Here is a 19,987-nt window from a genome sequence, read left to right as displayed (position 1 = left end):
CAAGGCGGTGTCTGTGTGTAGAAAAGTGAGCTGGCAGGGGAAGGAAAATCTAGCCCAGCATTAAGATTTAAAAGCTTTCTTGGAGCTCCAAGCAAAATGGCAAGGCTGGCTTCTAATTTTGGACTTCAGCATACAAAGAGGCATCTCATACCTGGCAAGTGAAGAAGCTCCCCTAGGTCTAGGTGTTAGTGGCCTGGGAACGAATACACTAGATTTTCTGTTTCCATTTGCATGGGGATGCAAATGAAAATTTGAAACACCTGCTGACTATTAAATCTGAATGAACTTGCTGGGGGAAAAGAAAAGGGAGCTGGGGCAGGGGGGGAGAAATCTACTGCTGTCTTTGCCATGTTTTACATTTGGCACTCATATATTTGGTAAAATCATCAGCTGTCTGGGAGTCTGCCAGTTGCTTAGCAGCAGAACAGCTCTCCTGATGCTCTGGAGAACTCCATCTAGGGACATCTCAGAGGAAAGTATTGGGCCATTATTGCTCTCAAATAACCTTTTTTTTCTTTCCTTTCTTTTTTTTTTTTCTTTTTTTCTTTATCCATGAATTATAACAGCGAATAATTTACAGAGAAAATACCTTGTTCCTTGGTAATTCAGTTTAAGGATGTATAGGAGCAGTCTTGATGTCTTATTTAGAGTACTGTGTTATTCACAAAATTTATCTGGGTCTTCTTGCAGCCAGTGCTATCATGGGCATGTGTTTGCACATTGAATAAGACATATGTATCATTCTGGTTTGTTGATAGCCTCATGGATCAATAGCTGTCAGTGGATTATAGATAATCTGAACCTTGTATTATTGCTTGTGGGGTGTGTGTGTGTGCAGAAATTCAGATAACACAATAAATAAGTAGGCATGTGGGCATTTGTTTTGTTCTGCGTTGACATCCAGCTAAGCCAGAGGTACCACTTTACAGTTTTCTGTGCAGCACTGTATGACTGGCTATGAAGACAGCACAGGAAAATCAGTACAGAGGTATGGGCTGGCTGTCACAGCGGTGCTCCAAAAGCCACCGATGCCATCATCGTGTTCCTGAGCACCCCAGAACTGACGCATGCTTAACTAATTGTAAATCCCTTTCTGTCTCTTTGTGGTCCTGGTCAGCCAAGCCCCATTTTGGAAGGTATACGAGCTCTCACCAAGCACAGCTGGATCCAGTGGTGCAGCAGCTGTAGCTGATGCTTGAGCAGATAATGTGTGGGTGAATAGTTTGGAGAAGACTGATGACACATGGGCCTGGACAGGAACAGAAATTCAGCCCCCCAGCAGGGGCCAAGTCCTTATGAAGAGCACTGAGATCACATCCTGTGTACTCTACGCTGCTCTACAACCTCTGCTTGGAGAACTTCATCCAGCTTCATCCAGACATCTGTCCCAGCGCAGCCACTGCACCTTCTGCAGACTGCTCTCCAGGCACACAAATTCCTGTTGGCCGACCTCAGAGTAAGAGATGCTCTTCCATACAGGGCCATGCCTGGTGGCTAGACGTGCAGGGTGCTGTCACGTCAACGCACGCACCCCCTCTGACTCCCATCGGGGCTGAGCACGGCACTGGGCCACGGTGTCTTCTTACAGCTCAGCTTCCCCCCTGCTGCAGCTCAGCGCCAGAAGAATCAGAAAACCCGGTGACTTCCCAACAGGCCTTCAACCCTGTCACGCAGCTTAGTTTTGGAGGCTGTCAACAACATTTCCTTTGGGGACCAAAGCTCACAGAGAGTCTCGGCCCCTCCTCTACATTGCAGCCCCATTGCCAGCAGCCAAAATCCACCCCCTGTGTTCCCTGCTGTCTCCTGTGCCTGTTTCCCATCTACTCCCTGCACGTGCTTATCCTCACTTGGAGCAGTCCTTCATGGGTTGCCTCCCTGTGATCCCGACGTTGATGCAGGAGCTGGTGCCAGCCCCATGCTCCAACTCATATTGGTTCCAAAGCACCTCCTGTTGCCTTGCCTCAGAAGAAGGGCCCACGACTTTCTTTCCTCCACTTGGCTTTTTGAACACATGCCCCAAATTCATTTTTTATCTCTGGTTGGCCTTCCCAGGATCACTGCGTGGCTAGCACACACCTCCCTGTTGGCCCCAGCGTGGCATGGCAGGCTGCAGATGAATGTAGATGTGGCACGTGGGATGGACAGAAATCAGTTTTCTAACCAACTTGCTCTGGGGTCTGTTGGCATCCATTCAAGCAATTTTTCACTCAACCTGGAAATTCCTATCTATTGCTGTAAAGGTAATGGGTAATGTTATGCAGCACCGAGGATAAATCCAAGGCCCCAGTGATTCCCGTGCTGTAAAGAGGCATTTTGAACTTCTGGCTTTCGATTTGAGTGATGGAGCCCGCTTGAATTGAGCGTGTTGCTTTACCAAAGCTCACCTCTTCCAGCTGGCACGGGGAGGTTTGGCTGCCTTGCGTCTGCTTTGCACCTCATCAGCAGCGAGGATGATGCTGGAATCAATTTAGGTGGTGATGGGGTAGACGGCGCGTGAGGCAGAGCAGGATGTTGGGAGTGGCTCTGCATCTGTCTCGCATCACGGATGGTTCCAGGGGTCTGGCAGGGGGGTTTAGACCGACTGCAAGGAGAGTGGGCTTGGGGAGCAAGGAGCACATGGGTCCTCGGTGCACGGTCATGCCTGGGATTGCAAATGGGGAGGCAGCAGCATATAATGTTCGAGGTCATGGCACGGCATTGGGTGTTGCAAGTGTTAATCTCTTTTGATAAGTCTTTGTCCCTAACTTGTGTGATTTGGATCTGTTGCTTCATCGGATCCTTAAGCTCTTTCTGTGGTTGATATAATGCCCAAAATGGTGGTGCTGGATCCTGTGAGGTGTGGTACAGCTTAGCATTTAGAAAGCAGTGTAAGGCTGGTTTATCGCTAAAAGGAACCTTAGGACAGCCAAAGCACTATTATAACCTTAATTCACAGAGTAACTGAGGTTGGAAGTGACCTTCGTAGGTCATTTGTCCACTCTCTTGTAGTCCTAAAGCAGGGTAGAGCTTGCCTGTGCTGCAAACTTGCAGTGTTTCTTTACTGGTCATGCATGGTTAAATGCTTTTGAATTTTTATGGTATTGTTTCCCTGCAAAATGCCTTCTATTGCCTGTCTGGTCTGTGTATCTTCTGAGTTTCAAGTAGCTGATTGGGCTGAATTGTGCCAAAGTGCAGAGTGGGGCCTTTCCTCCGCACCGCCCTGCTCTGTGGAAAAGTGCCTGGAAAACAGTTTGATTCAGAGCAGATTTCAAGCTTGTGGATCCTCAGCAGGACAAGGATTATATCTGAGGGCTCTGATGGGTGTGGGGAGATGGCACAGCATGCACGGAGATGGCTGAAAGCCTTCTGAGCTGGGACAGTTGCCACCAGCTGGCTTTGCCATGAAACCCAGGGCCATCAACAGGCCTTGGTCAGACAGAGGGACCCCAAATGGCTCTGCTGTGCCAGCAGAAAGGTCGAGGTGAGCAGATGAAGGAGGTAACACCAGCAGCTCTGGCATGTCCACCACAATCAGGTCTCCAACACGACTGCAGGCCTCATCTTGTGAGGAGCCCTGGTGAAGAAGCCCTTTGGTGTGAGAGGCCTCTTGGACAGCCCAGGCTGACAGGGTCGGGCCGCGTCCTCACCCTTTTCTTCAGACCTGCTTTTGTTTCCCGGGCTTTGGAAACTTTCCTCCTACCCACACCCCTCTTAGAAGCCCTCAGCCATTCCTTTGGCCCCCATTTAAATAATAATGCAACCCGTTTGGTAGTTATCTGCCTCCTACCCAGCGCCTCATCAACAGGGCAGAGAGCTTATTTCTGCTTCACATGGGCCGGCACCCTGTTTTTTTGCAATCTGTGAAAGGCTAACAGAAGAAAGCTGGTTGCTATCTGTGCTGCTGCTTAATCCTCAGTCTCCAATTCCCGCTATCGGCACTATCAGCGAGACTTTTCTCTCTGCCACCATGTTGCAGAACAGCAGATAACATAATCCTAAATCCCAGGTACAATTTTGACCCTTCTGCCATACCGAGCTTATTTTTGAAAGTCTCTTGCATCAGATGAATCACAGCTGGTAATATTCTCCTTCAGCCTATATTTCCTTGGTATCAAACCAAGCCCCATGTGCTTTGTGCTGCTTTATTTTCTCAAACTATTTTCAGTTTTCGTCTGAAAACCTCTTTTAATGTGGCCATGCGTATAAGACTTTCTGGTAAGAAGAATTAAAAAAAAAATCCATGATGCATCTTTTTCTCCTAAGGAGTTCTGATTTATGACTAATAAGAATTACTCTTGCTGCCCATAAAGTAATTTTTCCAGCATGTTGGATAACACACAGGGTAAGATTAGATCCAAATTCCAGATAGCTGTGAATTTATCAAGCCATCTAAGACGTACATGTGCACATGCACACAAATACACTTTAAAAAGAATCAGTGGGCCATTTTTTTTTTCTGTTACGTAAAGTAATTTAATAAAATTCATTAAGTTTCCTGGGCTGGCTACCAACAGAGGCTGGGATATGGCTCAGTAGCTGCATCTGTGTTGGCATTGCCGTGATCACCTGCGCTCGTCCTCAACCAGACCTCTCTGTGCTCCCATTACAAAACAATAGTAATATTATATGCTTTATTTCGTATTAACATACTCTTGCAACCCTAATGTCTGCTTTACTTACAAGCAATAAGCTCTTACAGGAAGAGACTTTCATCCTAAACCGCATCACAGTAGAAAACACATGGTTCATGAAGGCATTTCGTTGGAAAAGCCCCAGTGGTCTGGGTTTAAGCCTTACGGAAAGGAGCTACGAGCCAGCCTCCGTATTCCCGTGGGTGCTCACGACACGTTTATTCAGGGAAAGACTGTAGCTGAGCTTCAGGGGTTAAAGCATTAAGGAGGAAGGGTAGGAGGAGGCCTTTTTCTAGGGAAGGAGCAGCTGTGGCACGGGGTTTTCATGGACGCAGCTGTGACCCTGCCAACTCCACTCATCCAGGCTGACTCGGAAATCACAGGCGTTATTGGTTTGCGTGTGCATGTGGGTGTAAAACCTTTTCCCCACAGCCTTAGAGTGTGTTTATTTCTTCAAGGTTAGGAAAGTCTTCTCCCCCCGCCCAGCATTTCCAAGTGTCAATGCCCACTTGACAGCGTGACACCAGAGGCAAGAACTGGAGGAAAATCTCCGCACATCTGAGGTGTGGGAATAAGGATAAGCAACCATGCTGTCACCTATGAACCTCGGTGTCTCTCCTGTCCCAGGTTGCTGGGGAGAAAAATTTAGCCTTTTACTGCTTAAAGCATCCACCCTGCTAACGGGGTGCGGGGTCCTGGGTGGGCTGCAGTACCTGATGGCACCTCCTATTCCTGCTGCTACCTGGCATTGGTGGCTACTGAAAACCCTTTAGCCAGCTCCACACAATGGGAACAAGATTTGGCTACGTTATAGAAGCCACCAAAAGTGGCTTCTGCTTCCCTAATATCTCATATCTTTAACAATAAATGATTACTTATGTGATTTGAAAGCATCTTTTGAGTCAAGTCAAATAAAGGGCCAGAAATGGCTATAGCTGAGATTTTCCAAAGTCATTTTGGGTATTTCTTGGTTTGGGTACCTAACTTGCAATGTCCTCATGGTGCAAAAAGCCTATGCTTTGCTCCATTGGCACGTGTCAAGTTGCTCATAGGAAGACCTCTAAAATTGTCCAGTGACTCTGAAAGGTCTTCCTGCGTGCTTCTCTTTGTAAATAAAGTTTGTCATCAAATGCGTAATAAGTGTATATAAAAGCCCACTTTCTTTTTTGTGCCTTTTTGGGGGGAATTAAAACAAGTCACACACAACAATCAGTTTTTGGGACTCCAGACTTAAACGTTATTGTTTCTCCATCACAGCAGGAGAGGAAGAGGCAGCAACAACTAATGGCAGAGGACTACGAGCAGCTGGAATGAGGTAAAATCCAGGAAAACTGCGATGCTTTGATAGGCTTTATCCCTACCCCGGGGTCTGAATAGCTTTTCCATTTCACGAAAACACCTGTAGAAGGGAGGTGCTTTTCTCTTCCCCTTGCTTAACTGTAACAAGGAACATGCTGTGAATAAAAGGTGCTTCCAAGAGCATCTAGAAATATTTCCCACCCCAAGCAGAGATTGGTGACTCCTGCTGCGAATGCTCTGCAGCATCCAAAAAAAAAAAAAAAGTGAAAAACGTGGGGAAAAGGAAACTCATCTAGGATGTTTTCATGGCTGAGTTGGCAGCAGGTGGTGGAAATGAGGGCTGGATGTTGGGGAGCAGTGGGTGTCCTGTGATGATGATGCTTTACCCTGCTGCGAATGCAATGCCACTGACCCGGAGCATCCTCTCAAGTCTGCGGTGGCTCACAGAGATTTTGTTTCCAGCTGTCTCTGTGCCTCTTGCAATGTGAACAACCTGGGTAAAGGCTAAACTTGGTCTGTTAAACCTCCTGCAGTGGGGGATGATTCCCATCTGGGTGGTAGGTATCCTGCCTGGCTCTGGAGGGAACCTCAGACTTCTGGTTGCTGCTTGAGTCCATTTGCTTTGCTGTCATTTTCGTGATGCTCATTTGCAGATAGCTGGCCACGGCCATTTCACAAGTGGACAAGACCCTGCTGAAATGACATCTAGGGCAACTTTGGTGTGTCTGGTAGGTGAACTCATCCCCTTCTATAATTAAACCATGGGAAAGTGACCTTTACAAGACTGGAGAGCAAGTGAGCTCCGGAGCCTGTGCTGCCTCTGGCATGGAGCTCAGGAGAGGCTGTGTCTCCCACCTGGCCCTACCTTTATTTTGAGGGGTGGATGGCTCTGTAGTTGCAGTAAGATTGCACTGCAAGAACTTGCCATGATCAGACACAGATTTTCTATATGACCTCGGTCCAACCACTTAATCTTTCAGCATTTCAGTTTCCCATGGGAATAACAAGGCTTCAGCTTCCTTGGGGATGTGTCCTTAGTGTCTGAGAGGGGCTTGGGGACCACAGGAGAGACGGATGCTATGTGACGCGGCACTGATACGTGCTACAAACAGCTCTAAGCAAGCTGCTCTTCCCTTTCCTGTCTGCAAGCACGCACCTCACTGGTGCAGTTTGCTGTTCAGCCAGTCCTGGGTGCAATGTTTTTTTGAGAGATGGTAAATATGGCCATCTAATGATGCCACTTTTACAGAACAAGATTTACCCCAGCTATTAGGAGTGCTCCAGCGTCGTCTTTTGCTCTGATTCTTTCCCTTGCTGCCCCTCTAACCAGGACACGTTCGGTATATTGCTCTTTCCCCGACAATGTCAATTGAAGATCAGAGATTTTTTTTTATGACTTGCTTTATGAAAGCCCGAGGTTTTCTGAGCTGAAGGCAGAATAGCTTCTGTAACCTAACGTTGGCTGTTCAGCACAGGCTGCTCACTTTTCCTGGCTTCCCAGTGGCAAACTCCCAGCAAGAGCCTCAGAGAGTGATATGTGGAGAATAGATAAAAGGCATAATATGGCAGAGAAGAAAATCTGAAAGTTTTCTCATGTGTGTGTCTGTCTGTAGAGATGTATTTATTATCGGTTTCATATAATTTTATATTTTCCAACATATTTCAGATATATGGTATGATATAAAAATATGGACTCTCACGACAGTGTTATAAATGATTGGAAATTACCAGCTGGGAAGTTTGTCATCTGCAATATATAATACAATGGAAGCATGTTGCATTAAAAAAATCTATATTTCAAAAATAAAATAATAAAAAAGAAACCCTTGTCAGAAGCAATCTGTTTCCCAGGAATATTCTGGATGTAAAGGGGAGATTTATAAACCCTGCAGTGTGTGCGCAGAAAATGGATGAAAACACGAGCAGCTAGTTGGTCTTAAACTGCGGTGGCATTCCTGCAGCTCTCTGCATCCAAGCCATGTGTACAGCATGGACCGCTTCCAGCCGGGGATCCAGCAGAGCTGCCTTCCTCCTTTCCAAAACTTCGGAAGGCTGCACTTCCCTGGTGGGGTTTGCATAAGTATGGGACAGATGTTTGTTAGTCAGCAATTGGCCTCGCTAAGTTTTGGACATGATTTTGGACCTTTTTTATTCCTTTTTTTCCCCCCCTAGAGACTAAGAAATGAATGGGCTTATTTTAGATGAGGATGTGAAGAGCTGCTGTTTGTTCTTCATGAAAGAAGGAGATATTTGCGTCTACGTGGAAGCAACTAGATTTTGAGCTAACATATATTTCAGCTCAATAGTGCATCCATGGGAATACAATTCGTGTTTTCGTGCCAAATATGCAGACATCTGTCAATTGAAATAAAACTGAGTGCATTTGACTTAATAAATAGCAGGCTGTTGTTGCTAGGACTTCCCACCCAGAGAAACCGTGGCAAAGGCTACGTATTTGGCTAGTGATAACCATCGATATATGAAACAACAGTGACAGTAGGGCTAACCAAACAGCCTCATGGAAAGATGGAAAAAATCTCCAGATTTTCATCTCAGGCTTGGAAACACGCAGTCTCTCCAGTTCTCATGTGAGCCAACATGCAGAGGGCTGTGGAGTGAGAGTATAAATGGCCAGAAGTGATGAAAAATATGTTTCACACTGCATTTCTGTGAAAAATCACCTACAAGAGTGTGGTGGTGGGAGAAATGGGCCCCCTGACCTGACCAGTAAAGACTCCCATGAGTAATAGCCTGGGGTTTGAGAGGGGCAGGGATGTAAACCTGCAAGTCTTGGCCTGAACTGGCCACTGCTGGTGAGTCCCACAGGCAAGCAAGGAACACCTAATACTTTAATTCAAAGAGTAGCCTGATGTAGGAGCCCTGCCATTTTATGGCATCCTTGAACTATTTTTCCTGGCCTCTTAACCATCTGCTAGTCATTAATATTCCTTCAGAAAGCCAGGAATTTCTTTTTCCCCCAAAGAGACATTAGTTTCCATGCTTCCTTGACTCTTCACAGAGCCCCCAAGAAAATCTCTCCCAGCTACTTGCTAAAAGCTATTTTTAGGAAATAGATCCACTACTGAAGAGTAATTCCATTTTTTTTCTCCCATGCAGATGTCTTCTGCAAGGCCACGGCGCCGGTCCGTTCGCTTGGGTGGGAAAAGTGCACGTGGCCAAGGTTCATCTCCTGGAGACACTGAATAGGGTGGCACTCATGGCTCTCTCTATAGCCAAAGAAGAGAAATTTGTCACTTGTAGAGGGTGAGGCATCTGCCCTGTCTATGGATGAGATGAATCACAGCCCAGTTTCTCTTGATTGGCCTTAATGGGAGAGTAAAGCAATTAGTGGAACGGATGGGGATACTTCAGGAGCCTCACGCTGGACAGGATGGATGCTTCCTTTGATCACCTCGGCTGGATAAGGACCTACGCCTCCTACATCTGACAGGTCTGAAAAGGATGGGTGAGAGCTTAGGGTTCAACCACGTGTGAAACATTATCTGTGCTCCTGGGTGGCTGGTGACACTCTGACCTCAAGGCTGCAACAAAATCCAGGTGCAAAGTAAAGACCTGAAAATGGACAGAGAGCTACTTCTGGGGCTGATAGTGGATTAATTCAGTCTGTTTTCAAATATACTAAAAATAAGCACAAACACTAATGGCCTCTTCAATGGTTGTGGAACGATATTATCGTTAATGGACTTCTATCCTCAAAGTCCACTCTCTGCCTAAAATTTGCTTGGTGTCATTGGACAATTTCAGGCAATATTGCTTAGGCTAATTCTGTCTGAATGAGTTAATGGCCAACATGGGCGCTCCTCTGGGGATTTCAGATGGCAGAGATGTAAAATATTTAGTGTGATAAGGACTGATACTGTTTCAAAACAGTCCTGAACAACACATCAAAACCAATTTTTGAAATGCCAGAACTATGTCTCCTGCATAACAGTATATTTACTAGCTTCTCTTCTTTACAGAAATAATGATGGAAAAAAAAAAAGGAAAAAAACACTGAAGTCAAAAGCAGGAGTATTTGATGGATTTTTATAAATAGTGCATTTGTTCCATCATACATGCATGCACACTTTTTTTTTTCTGGAGGTGCAAAATTTCATTCTTGCCATTTCTAATCTTGCAGTATTGCCACAGAACAAAACTGTGTAAGCTTTTGGGAAGGTGGCGAATGCACTTCTGGTAATGTCTAGCTGCCTTTATTAGACCATAGGCTAATTCCCAATCTTTCTATTACACAGCCTTATTTACTCTGCATTATCATTTCATTTATGGGCCCCTCAGAGCTCTCAATCACTTTGGGGAGCTCTCTAAATTTGCCTTTCATCATGTATTAATGAAGTGTTAATAGCTCACCCAAGCCATTTTTGAGCAAACACCATGTGACGTGCTTGTTTTGTGCAAGCAACCCATGTGCTGTGCTGATACATGACCGGTGGGGACACAGCATATGCCACCTTACTGCTAATTTCTTCTTCCGATGCTTACTTTGCTTGCACATTTTGTCCTGGCCCTCTGGGGGCTGTTATGGACTTCTCCACACCAAGCTGAAGTCCTGAAGCTCTGCACACAACTTTGGGTGGCAGAGGGCAGGAGAATGAGGCAGAATCATTCAAAATCAGGAATTTCTGGAGGCAGATCCAAGGGCTGACCAGGGCTGAGATGTGTATAAATGCCCTCCTGGATGAATCCCCCCCCCCCAAACTGTGATTATGAAAGACTTCAACCAGGCTTTGCAGAGCTGGTAGGGTTGGCAGGAGATCTAGATTTGCACATACCTGGTTTGTTAAGCATCCAAAAATTGGGTAGAGCATCACATGGAGAGGTGGTTAGCAGCGGTGGTTCATTCTGTCTGTGTGTTTGGGTCTGGTCATCAATTATTTCTGATATGCTCTTTCTTCCATCCAGACAGAGAGAAATAATTCCTTTTATTTTAAAGCAAAACCAAACCAAACCAAACCAAACCAGACTGTCCAGGTGAATTAGTTGAGCTAGGTTAAAAAAAAATTAATAAACATTTGCATTCATGGCATCTTCATTTTTATTTGCGATTACTATTTTTTTTAATGAGCAAGTTCCAAATGCAAGGGGAGAAATCCAACCCTTTTTGCCCATTCCTTTCAGTATTTAGGAAACATTTCCAAATTCCTCCTATTGTCTCTTGTGAGGTTCCCAGTTTAGGTGAGTTTGCTGAAAAGGAGCAAGAGGGTGAGGAAAAAATGAGAAGCTGTGTACAATGATTTATATTTTCTTATCTTCTCTCTCTCTTTTTATTTTATGTTTGTTTTTATTTTTTTTTGTCTTCATTAGCCACCTAATGCCCTGACCTGGAAGTACTTTGAATTAGTAGTACTACAGTAACACAGAGAAGAATAAAATATTGAATCTCTGGGGGGATCTACTCATGGGCATCATGCTAATGAAGCAAACTGTTGCAGGATCAGGCTGCTGTGCTCATGCAAGTGATGGGAAAAGGCACGGTGATGGATCTTAAAAACGCTTTCAGGAAGAGCTTATTGGCAGGTAGTTAATAAATGAGCACATTTCAGACATCAGTGCCATGTGAGGGAGATGGTGAGGAGGCTTCTGCAGAGGTTTTATTGTCCCTCACCCTCCCCTAAGCCAACTGGCAGCTTTTATTAACCCCCGCTGAGCAGTCCCCAATGCCCCTGTGCTGTCAAGGCAGGGGGAAAGGGCAGCAGGGAGCTTCGTGGGGATAATGGAAACTCTTCTGTGGGATGGACCCTGAGTGCTGTGAAGGACTGGGATAGACAACACCTTCCTGGTGAGCAGACCTTGTTATTAATTCAGCGTTCCCATTAACAAGGAATTACCTAGGCAGCCAGCCCCCTCCAAAGGACAGGGATGTGTTTCTGGCAGCTTTTGCATCCCCCACCTGCACCACACCATGGATTTGTGTCGGAATATCCATCCTAGAGCTCAGCTGAAGGACCGTCATAGCATTTAAACACGTTCAAGGAGCACGGTGCCTCCTTTTTTTATGCATCTCCCATGAATTCTCCAGGATACGTGGTGGGATGCGACCCCCTTAGAGCTGACCTTTTAATAACAATAAAATCACTCAGTCGTGCACTTTATTTTGATTTATCATTGCACAACATAAAGGGATTATATATCAAAGGAGGCGCTAACATGATAAGGCTAATAGGAAGAGACTGAAGGAAGATGGGGAATAGTACTGGAAGAGGTTTCATTGGTATTTTCAGTCAAAAGAGATAGGAAAGCATGGCTTATCTTGAATGGCCCTGGGAAGGATTTGTTTTTTTCTCCTTCCCGGCAGCTGAAATTGCAGAGATCATGTCAAAACAGACTCATATTCAAAAAAAATGTACAGGCTATGTAGAATCCATCTCCAATAATTGGAGGTAGTGGACGTTTTCTATGGGCTTCAGCTATGTTATTGTTTGCATTTAAATTATTTTCAAAAAGGAGATTTATCCAGAGGCTTCATATATTCTGATTTTATTTCTTTTTTTTTTTTATTATCAAGGCACTTTGATCCACTGGCATAGCAAATATCAGAAGTTAGACTTACAAATACTTACAGATTTTCTTTTAAGAGGAGAAGCTACAAAAGGGGCGATCATTGCTTAAGAGATAACATTTTATGCCCCTTCCAAATGCTGGAAATAAATATCGGGGGGAAGTTTTCATGCTCCCACAAATGATTTGTATGGAATTTGCTGACGGGGAGAGATTCCCCGTTGAGGTGGAGCGATTCCTGTTGTCTTCAGTGTTACCTGAAGGCTCTGGTGGTGGTTTTGCAGGGCTGAATGCTGCACCCAGGAGTGTGGTTCCTCTGGTGGATCTTGCCACAGAGCACAACCTGGCATGGGTGGTTGTCCATCTTTTAGCACTTTTAGCATCTTTTTTTTTTGTTGAGTCTATGGGCACGGCCACAGAGAACCAAAGAAGTGATATTAGAAAAAAAACACATCAAGGTAAACCCTTAGATCTGGGCTCAATGAAGCCCAATGCTGTTTAATATTTGTTCTGCACTCTCAGTGCACATGTCACTGCGTAAAGACAGCGTAGACATTGAGCTGGACACAGGAATCAGAAATAGCCCCACAGATCCCCCAGCTTCAGAGCACTTGATGGTGAGCCATGGCCAGGAGCAGGGACGGGCAGTGAACTCTGCCAGCCTCGTTTTGCAGGTGAGGTTAGCAGACAGCTAACAAAATGCAGTGTTTGGAGGAAGAATACGGTTGTCAAAGTGGCATTCATGGCAACGGAAATGATTTGTGAACTTGAGTTCCATTTGAGCGGATTCAGTAAAAGACGCAGCGAAACCTTTGGAAATGTCAAAACACGAAGGTTTTTCCTTTATGAACTGCTGAAGGTGAGTATTTTGCATTTTATAAAGTGATATTTAAACAAATACTCCTTCCACAGCAGCCTGTTGGTTGCAAAGATTGACTTGCGGTCAAAGCCTAAAACTTAAAATAGGTTAAGTTAAAAAACTTAAAATTTGGCACCCATCGTTCTGTACCTGACTAAAGGCTTGGAGGGAGCCTTTTGCTGTCATTCGGCCAAAAAGCAGTCCAAATCCCCATGTCCTACCTGACCTCATTTCTCCTCCACTTTTTTCAACAACTACGCCAGGAAAGGTCTGCTACCGGTGGACTGAAATTCAGCTCATCAGCGTGGACACAGACGGCCACCTCCGCCAGCCTCTTTCTTCTACCCTAAGCCTCAGAAATTACCAAACATTAACATTTCATCAGTTCAGGGAGTTGGACGGCAGTTTGCACAGTAGCTGTCGAAAAGCTTTGCTGACTGCACTGCAAGTCAGCCTTTCCTGGGGTATTTCGAGTGCAGCTGCTGTGGTTAATTCATGTGCTGGTGGCGGTTTTAAGGCCACGTGGCTTGAGCAGCCCACTGTTGTCACAGCTGGGCTCCAGCACACTGCGTCCCCAGAAAGATGTAAGTCCACTGGTGACTGTGAAAAGCAGCAAAACAAGCAAGAATGAGGTCTGAAAGCACAAGGAAGAAGGTCTTGTAAGGAAAATGCTGCATGGAGAGGCCGTGGGGCCCCTGCTAGGGCAGGTGTTTAGGAGGAAGCCAAGCCAGCATTTGTCAGAGCTGACGCAGTCCATCCTGCCCTAGCACAGGGGTGGATAGGGTGGCTTTTTCAGTCCCTCTGATTTTGGGATCAAGGAGGCTTAAGTGTGTGACCACATGTCTGCAAGTGCTACAGTGCAAAGGCTGGGGAGAATAGAGATGGCCAAAATGCGGTTGCCTGAACTCCTAATAATCATCCAGCGCCAGATGGGGCAAGGGCAAATAAATCAAATTCTGCCTTTACAGGGACAAAACTTGTGTTTGGATAGAGGCAGAGGGTTATCCTGGGGCTCTATGCACTGGCAGAGCGGCAATGCTCAGCATTGGTACCAGTATAACAGACTTGGACCTATCTCACATGGTCCTGCCTTTATGAAGTCCTCAGGCTGGTGTAAAATGAATGTTAACGGGGCATTGGAAGATCGTGAACACTGGGGCAGCAGCCAGAACCAGATACAAGACCCAGAGAGGTGAGATAAAAGTGTCTGAGCAACTACTGGAGCTCTGACGCTTGCTGCAGTCCCAGCTGAAGCAGATGCTTCAGCCTGTTCCTGAATGAAGGACATCCCAAAGGATGTTTTCAGCTTTGCAAATTCATCTTTACTGTTGGCCAGCTTAGGAGCTGAGATTCTCATTGAGTATTTCTCACTATGATGCAGGTGAGCATTTCATTTCTTATTCCAGGAGGGGAAATAAAGAAACGGCAAAGTTCAAAGGGTTGGGTTGGGTCTTCTCTGTCAAGTTGACTTCATTTTACTGTAGAGCCAGTTGCTGCACTTACCTGAGGTGTCTGCCCAAGGACAGTCCCATGGACAGAGAGGTGGCCAGCAGCCCCCTGAGTCTTCAATCATTTGTTGGCCCTTGGTAGTAGAGGAGTTTGTGGGAACGGGCTCTTCCTCTACATGTTTCAGCTAGAAGTCTAAATTTAGTGAGGACGAATTTGGCCACCTCCAAGTAATTTTATGTTATAAAATGTAAAAACAAGGACACATTTGATGTCTTCCCAAAGGGCTTCATAGAGGAGTCTGCTTTCCACTACCTCATTACAGAAAATGTTAAAGACATCCTTGGACCTGCATCACTCTCTTACGTGCAGGTTCATGGCCAGAGCAAGATCTTAAGACAGCACAGATGGCATTGTTAGACATGGGAGGGGAAAAAAAAGAGAAGAAAAGTGCATTTCAAGAGTTGTCAGCCCTCCAACTTTGAAGTGCCAGGGCATGTTTGCTGCAGTCGTTTCTCAAGGTCCCTACAGAATTGCTGAGAGGAAGAAAGCCGTGTTTAGAAAAGCTGCCAGACGACGAGACCTGAGGATGTAGGGCACCAAACAATCACACGGTGCTTTGTTTGCTCAAAGTGCACCTGCAAGGAGGAGAGCAGGGTGTGTGAGTGTGTCTTTGTATGTGTGTGGAGAGCCAGAAGGAATGGAAGAGTTTCCTAAATGCTTATAAATACCTCAAAATCTATCCTGTAGTTGCTCCTCTAAAACCCACATACACACATATATATATTATTTCTTTCTGTGTCTTGCAGGTGTGAAGCCCTGAGCTTCTCGAAGCTGTGGGCCTGCAGGTGACCTTCCTTGGTGCTGTCCCACCAAATGCAGGAGGTGGCTTTTTCTGGTGGGACTTCCAGAGGCACTAGGGGAAAGCATGAGGGTGTGGAGGAGAGGCAGAGTGATGCTGGTATGTTATCCTCTTGCCCTGACTGTTTGTCCCTAAGCAGAGCTGGCACAAGGAAGGACGTAGGCTATGAAAAAAAGAGGATCCTAGTGCAGAACATATCCAAAATGACCACAAAGGCACTCCCAAGGGTGCCAACCTCATACAGCTGCTATTTTAGGTCCCCAGACAAAACTGAAGGGTTACTGCTAACATCAAACCTCAGGGCTGAAAAAACCCTCCTGTATCCTGTACCCACCCGCTGGGCTCTGAAGATCTCAGCAACAAGCTGGCAAGATTCCTGAGGTAGGGGCACCCATGGGCCACCCTTGGGCCCTGCTCCTTGGCCAGGTTTTGTGCGTTTTCTTCCAGTTCCAGCATGGAGAGGAGCTTGCTCACCTCTGGTGACGAGAGACCTGGCCAGCACAACGGTGCATAGCCATTGGTACCGTTCCCAAATGCTCTTTGATCTTTGCAGCCTGAAATCATCCCTTTTTAAATATTACTTTATTATGAGGGTGTGGGAGCAGATCTAATTAAAAATGCCATGACTCAGATAGCAAAGCTAGGAGGATGAACAATGCAATGGAACAATGAACAGGAAACTCTGCTCAGTAGAAGTCATGCCAATGAGCAAGTGGCACAGGGCCATTGAGTCACGGCTTTTTCATTATTTATCCCCTGACCGACTGATCTCAGGCCAAACATTTAACCTCAGTGCCTCACTTGTCCCACTTGTAAAATTGAGGTAATATTTTCTGTAGCTCGAAGGAGATTTCTAGTAGGAAACACTGCACAGGTATGAAGTGTAGCTATTGTAAATGAACGCAACATCCTTCTTTCTTTATATGCTTCATTTGACAACCACTTTTATCACACAGAATCACAGAACTGTAGGGGTTGGAAGGGACCTCCAGAGACCATTGGGTCTAACCCCCCTGCCAAAGCAAAAGTACATTTTAGTATATATATTTTTTTTAAATCAAAATCTGGGACCATGGATTACACAAAGGTAGATTTTTAGAAGTGATCGCAGGGTGTATTTTCATAGTCTTCTGCCTACCAGTGACCTGCCATAGCTTATTAACCCGCTGCTTGATTTTCTCCATCCTACTGATGAGCAGTCCTGCTTGTTAGGGATGCTTTTCTGCCAGGCTTCACACACTCCGGCATCAAATTTAGGGCTTGAGGGTTTTGGGGCTCGGACTGGTGGTGGATGATGGGTTTGGTTATGTAAAACTCCTGAAGGACGCAACTATCTCTCAGACGTAGAAGAGCAGCATAATGATGAGCCAACAGAGCCCTGTTATCTCATCCTTGAGCAGCAATCAAAGGTGTTGTGCAGTCCTCCATGCTTGTAGCACCTCACCTGCAGGACTGACTGCTGAAGAAGCTCGCTCTAATGATCTGGTCACTGACTTCCCCTACTTAGGAAGCCTCACAGGTTACAAAACATCATTTGAACTTGAAGTTTTAAAAACTGCACTGTGACTTCAAGAGGTGGGCTTGGAGGCATTTGAACAGGCTGAGCAACATTCAAACCCAGAGCTGTATTTTGGCCATGGTTCTGTATCATTCGATTCAAAGAGTGGGAGATGAGCTGGCTTGAAGCCTGAGGATGCTGTGATGTTAACTGCAAGGATGCAGCTCTTTGTCCTGCTCATATATTCCTCCCCATTACGTTTACCTGGAGGTAGGCCACAGAGCTGGAAAGGTCTCCTCTGACCCGATATGGCCATTTTCTTGTTCTCCACCATGAGCAGAGCACCTGAGCTCCCTCACCACTGAGTGGAGCCAAAAACTGCACGTGCTGAAATGTTTTTGTTTCCTTTTTTTTATCTTTTTTTTTTTTTTTTCTGGAAATATCCAACCCGGCATACCAAGCAGATCTGTAAGTGGGAACATTTGGCCTGTCTCTGAATTGGAGCTACAGAGCTGCTGTCCCAAAGGACTTGCTGTCCTTTGCACAGGCTCCAGATATCCTTCATGGAGTAAATCCTGATAAGGATGTGTTGGAAGGGCTTAGCAAAGCTTGTGTTTTTCCAGCCGGCATGCTGGAGGAGAAGGAGGTGCTAGGGCTTGTGGTTTATGTAGTGGGCTGGTGTGTGGAGCAGTGTTCCAGTCAGAACCTGAGAAACAGAGTTTTTAAAACATCCAAAATCAGAATAATTCATGTGATTCCCTTGGTGTTTTAGCATGCTGCGTTCAAGGGAGCTCCCCTGGTGCTGGAAATTTCTCTGCAAATGACTGCTCTAAACTGAAATTGTCATGTTTTGGCAAAGACCAACCTCAGTTGCTTCAAGGGGACATATTAATAATGAGATATTGTTTTTAAGCATGTTGCTCTTTGTGAAAGAGTCTCTGTCCCTGTTCTCAGCTGCAGCTCCATTTGCAGCCTGGCTTTTCTGTGTCTTGGACCTGTGTCTTTCTGAAAGAGAGCTGAGGGAACTGGGAGGGAATCTGGAGGGTTGGACGTCCTGCTCACTGTTGAGGCCGCCCCTGCAGTGCTGGGCCCAGCGCTGGGCCCCCCAGCCCCAGCCAGAGCTGGGCACCCTGGGGAGAGCCCAGCGCAGGGCCCCCGAGGTGCCGAAGGGCCTGGAGCACCTCTGCCGTGAGGAGAGGCTGCGAGAGCTGGGGCTGCTGGGCCTGGAGCAGAGGAGGCTCCGGGGGCTGCCAGCCATGGCCACCGGCACTGCCGGGAGGTGCCGAGAGGCCGGAGCCAGGCTCTGCTCAGGGGTGCCCGGGGCCAGGCCCAGAGGCCCCGGGCCCAGCCTGGAGCCCAGGAGGTGCCCTCTGCCCCTCAGGAAGCACTGCTGGGCTGGGCGGGTGCCGGAGCCCTGGCACAGGCTGCCCAGAGAGGGGCTGGGGGCTCCTCCTTGGGGATCTCCAGCAGCCGCTGGAGAAGTCCTGGGGGGGCCAACATTTCAGCTGGTCTCTGTGGTGTGCTATGCCAGGCACTGGTCATCTTTTTGGCCCTAGGCTCACCAGGACCAGACACCTGTAGGGACGACCCACCTGAAGGGACCTCACCTGTGTTCTCCACGTGTCTCCTTCTCCCATCTGAACCTAATCACCATTCTTTATTTTCAGCACTTTCTGGCTGTATGTGAGATGTCGCCCAGGCTAATTGCTTTCTATGAGGGGTGCAGAAGAGGACAAATTTTTCTTTGGGCCCTGCTCAAAAGCAAGGAGAATTTCCCAGCAGCCTCTTGAAAGATAAGATAGAGGCCTCTGGCTACGGCCCCCATTAAAACACGACGTGATAAGTCTACGCCGGCCTATTGAACTGGCATGGCAGGGCGGCTCTCATGAAAGCACTTGATTTACTACCCATAATATTTTGATTAAAACATTGTTCTTATCTGGTGTGACCACGCGGAGCAGAGCCAAACCTGGTCCACCGGCAACTTAAAATGTTGCCGTTTCCTTGGATACCCTCAGGGATTAAATGCTCCAATGCATTTTGATATCGTTATCAGTGATTTAAAGCAGGGTATTTTTTGATGGCAAACCACAGGTGGCACACCAAGTGATGGACGGCGGGTACCGGCGAGGGCAGGTCAACGGCACAGGGTGATCTGAGCCCCCTGGCTAAGCCCAGCCCAAGAAAAGCCTTGTGAATAATAGCCTGACGCAAACTAATGCATCTGTCTCGGAACAAAGGCTGCAAATCAGATCCACGGGATAGTCGGCTTCACTCGGAAACCTGTGGCTTCGAGGAAGGCTTCAAGGTCACTGTGTAATCGGTTCAACGTGCACTTTTGGTGGCAAGACAGAAGGGGCCAATGCCTGCCTTGGAGATAAAAAAACGCCCATGAGCAGAGGAACAAGACCTTGCCTTTCTTCACAAGGTAAGGGAAACCTGTGCACATGCTTAAGAAAAGGTGTCCAAAAACTTCAGAGGATGGATAAATTATACCGCAGCTGGAAAGTAGTCCTTGTGCTGAAGGAGTTTACCGTGCTTGGAATAGTAAAGGGGTTGGTTTTGGGGAACATTTGCTCTGTGGAGTGTCAGGAGTAATTGTACCAGGTCTGGCACTGGAAGATGAAGGCTGAGAAATGAATAAAACACATTTTCCTGGTGGAGAAGACAACATCCCAGCAGGAATGGCCACAGATGGGTAGAAACCTTTGGGAAACCTTTTATGAGGCAATATCTGCCAGCACTTGGACACATCTCACCTGACTTCAGAAATGTGCACAGAGAAGTCTGAACTGGTCCCACAGGCTCTGTTTAGAGCCAAAGGAGAAAGGAGAAAATTCCCTATTTGTGATGCCTACCAGCAATGTTTGACTCTTTTTTTTTTTTTTCCCTAA

The sequence above is a fragment of the Anser anser genome, assembly GCF_964211835.1.
Source record: "Anser anser genome assembly, chromosome: 1".
NCBI classification, from domain to species: domain Eukaryota; kingdom Metazoa; phylum Chordata; class Aves; order Anseriformes; family Anatidae; genus Anser; species Anser anser.
The sequence above is the reverse complement of the archived record's forward strand: the minus strand, read 5'-3'. Positions refer to the sequence as shown.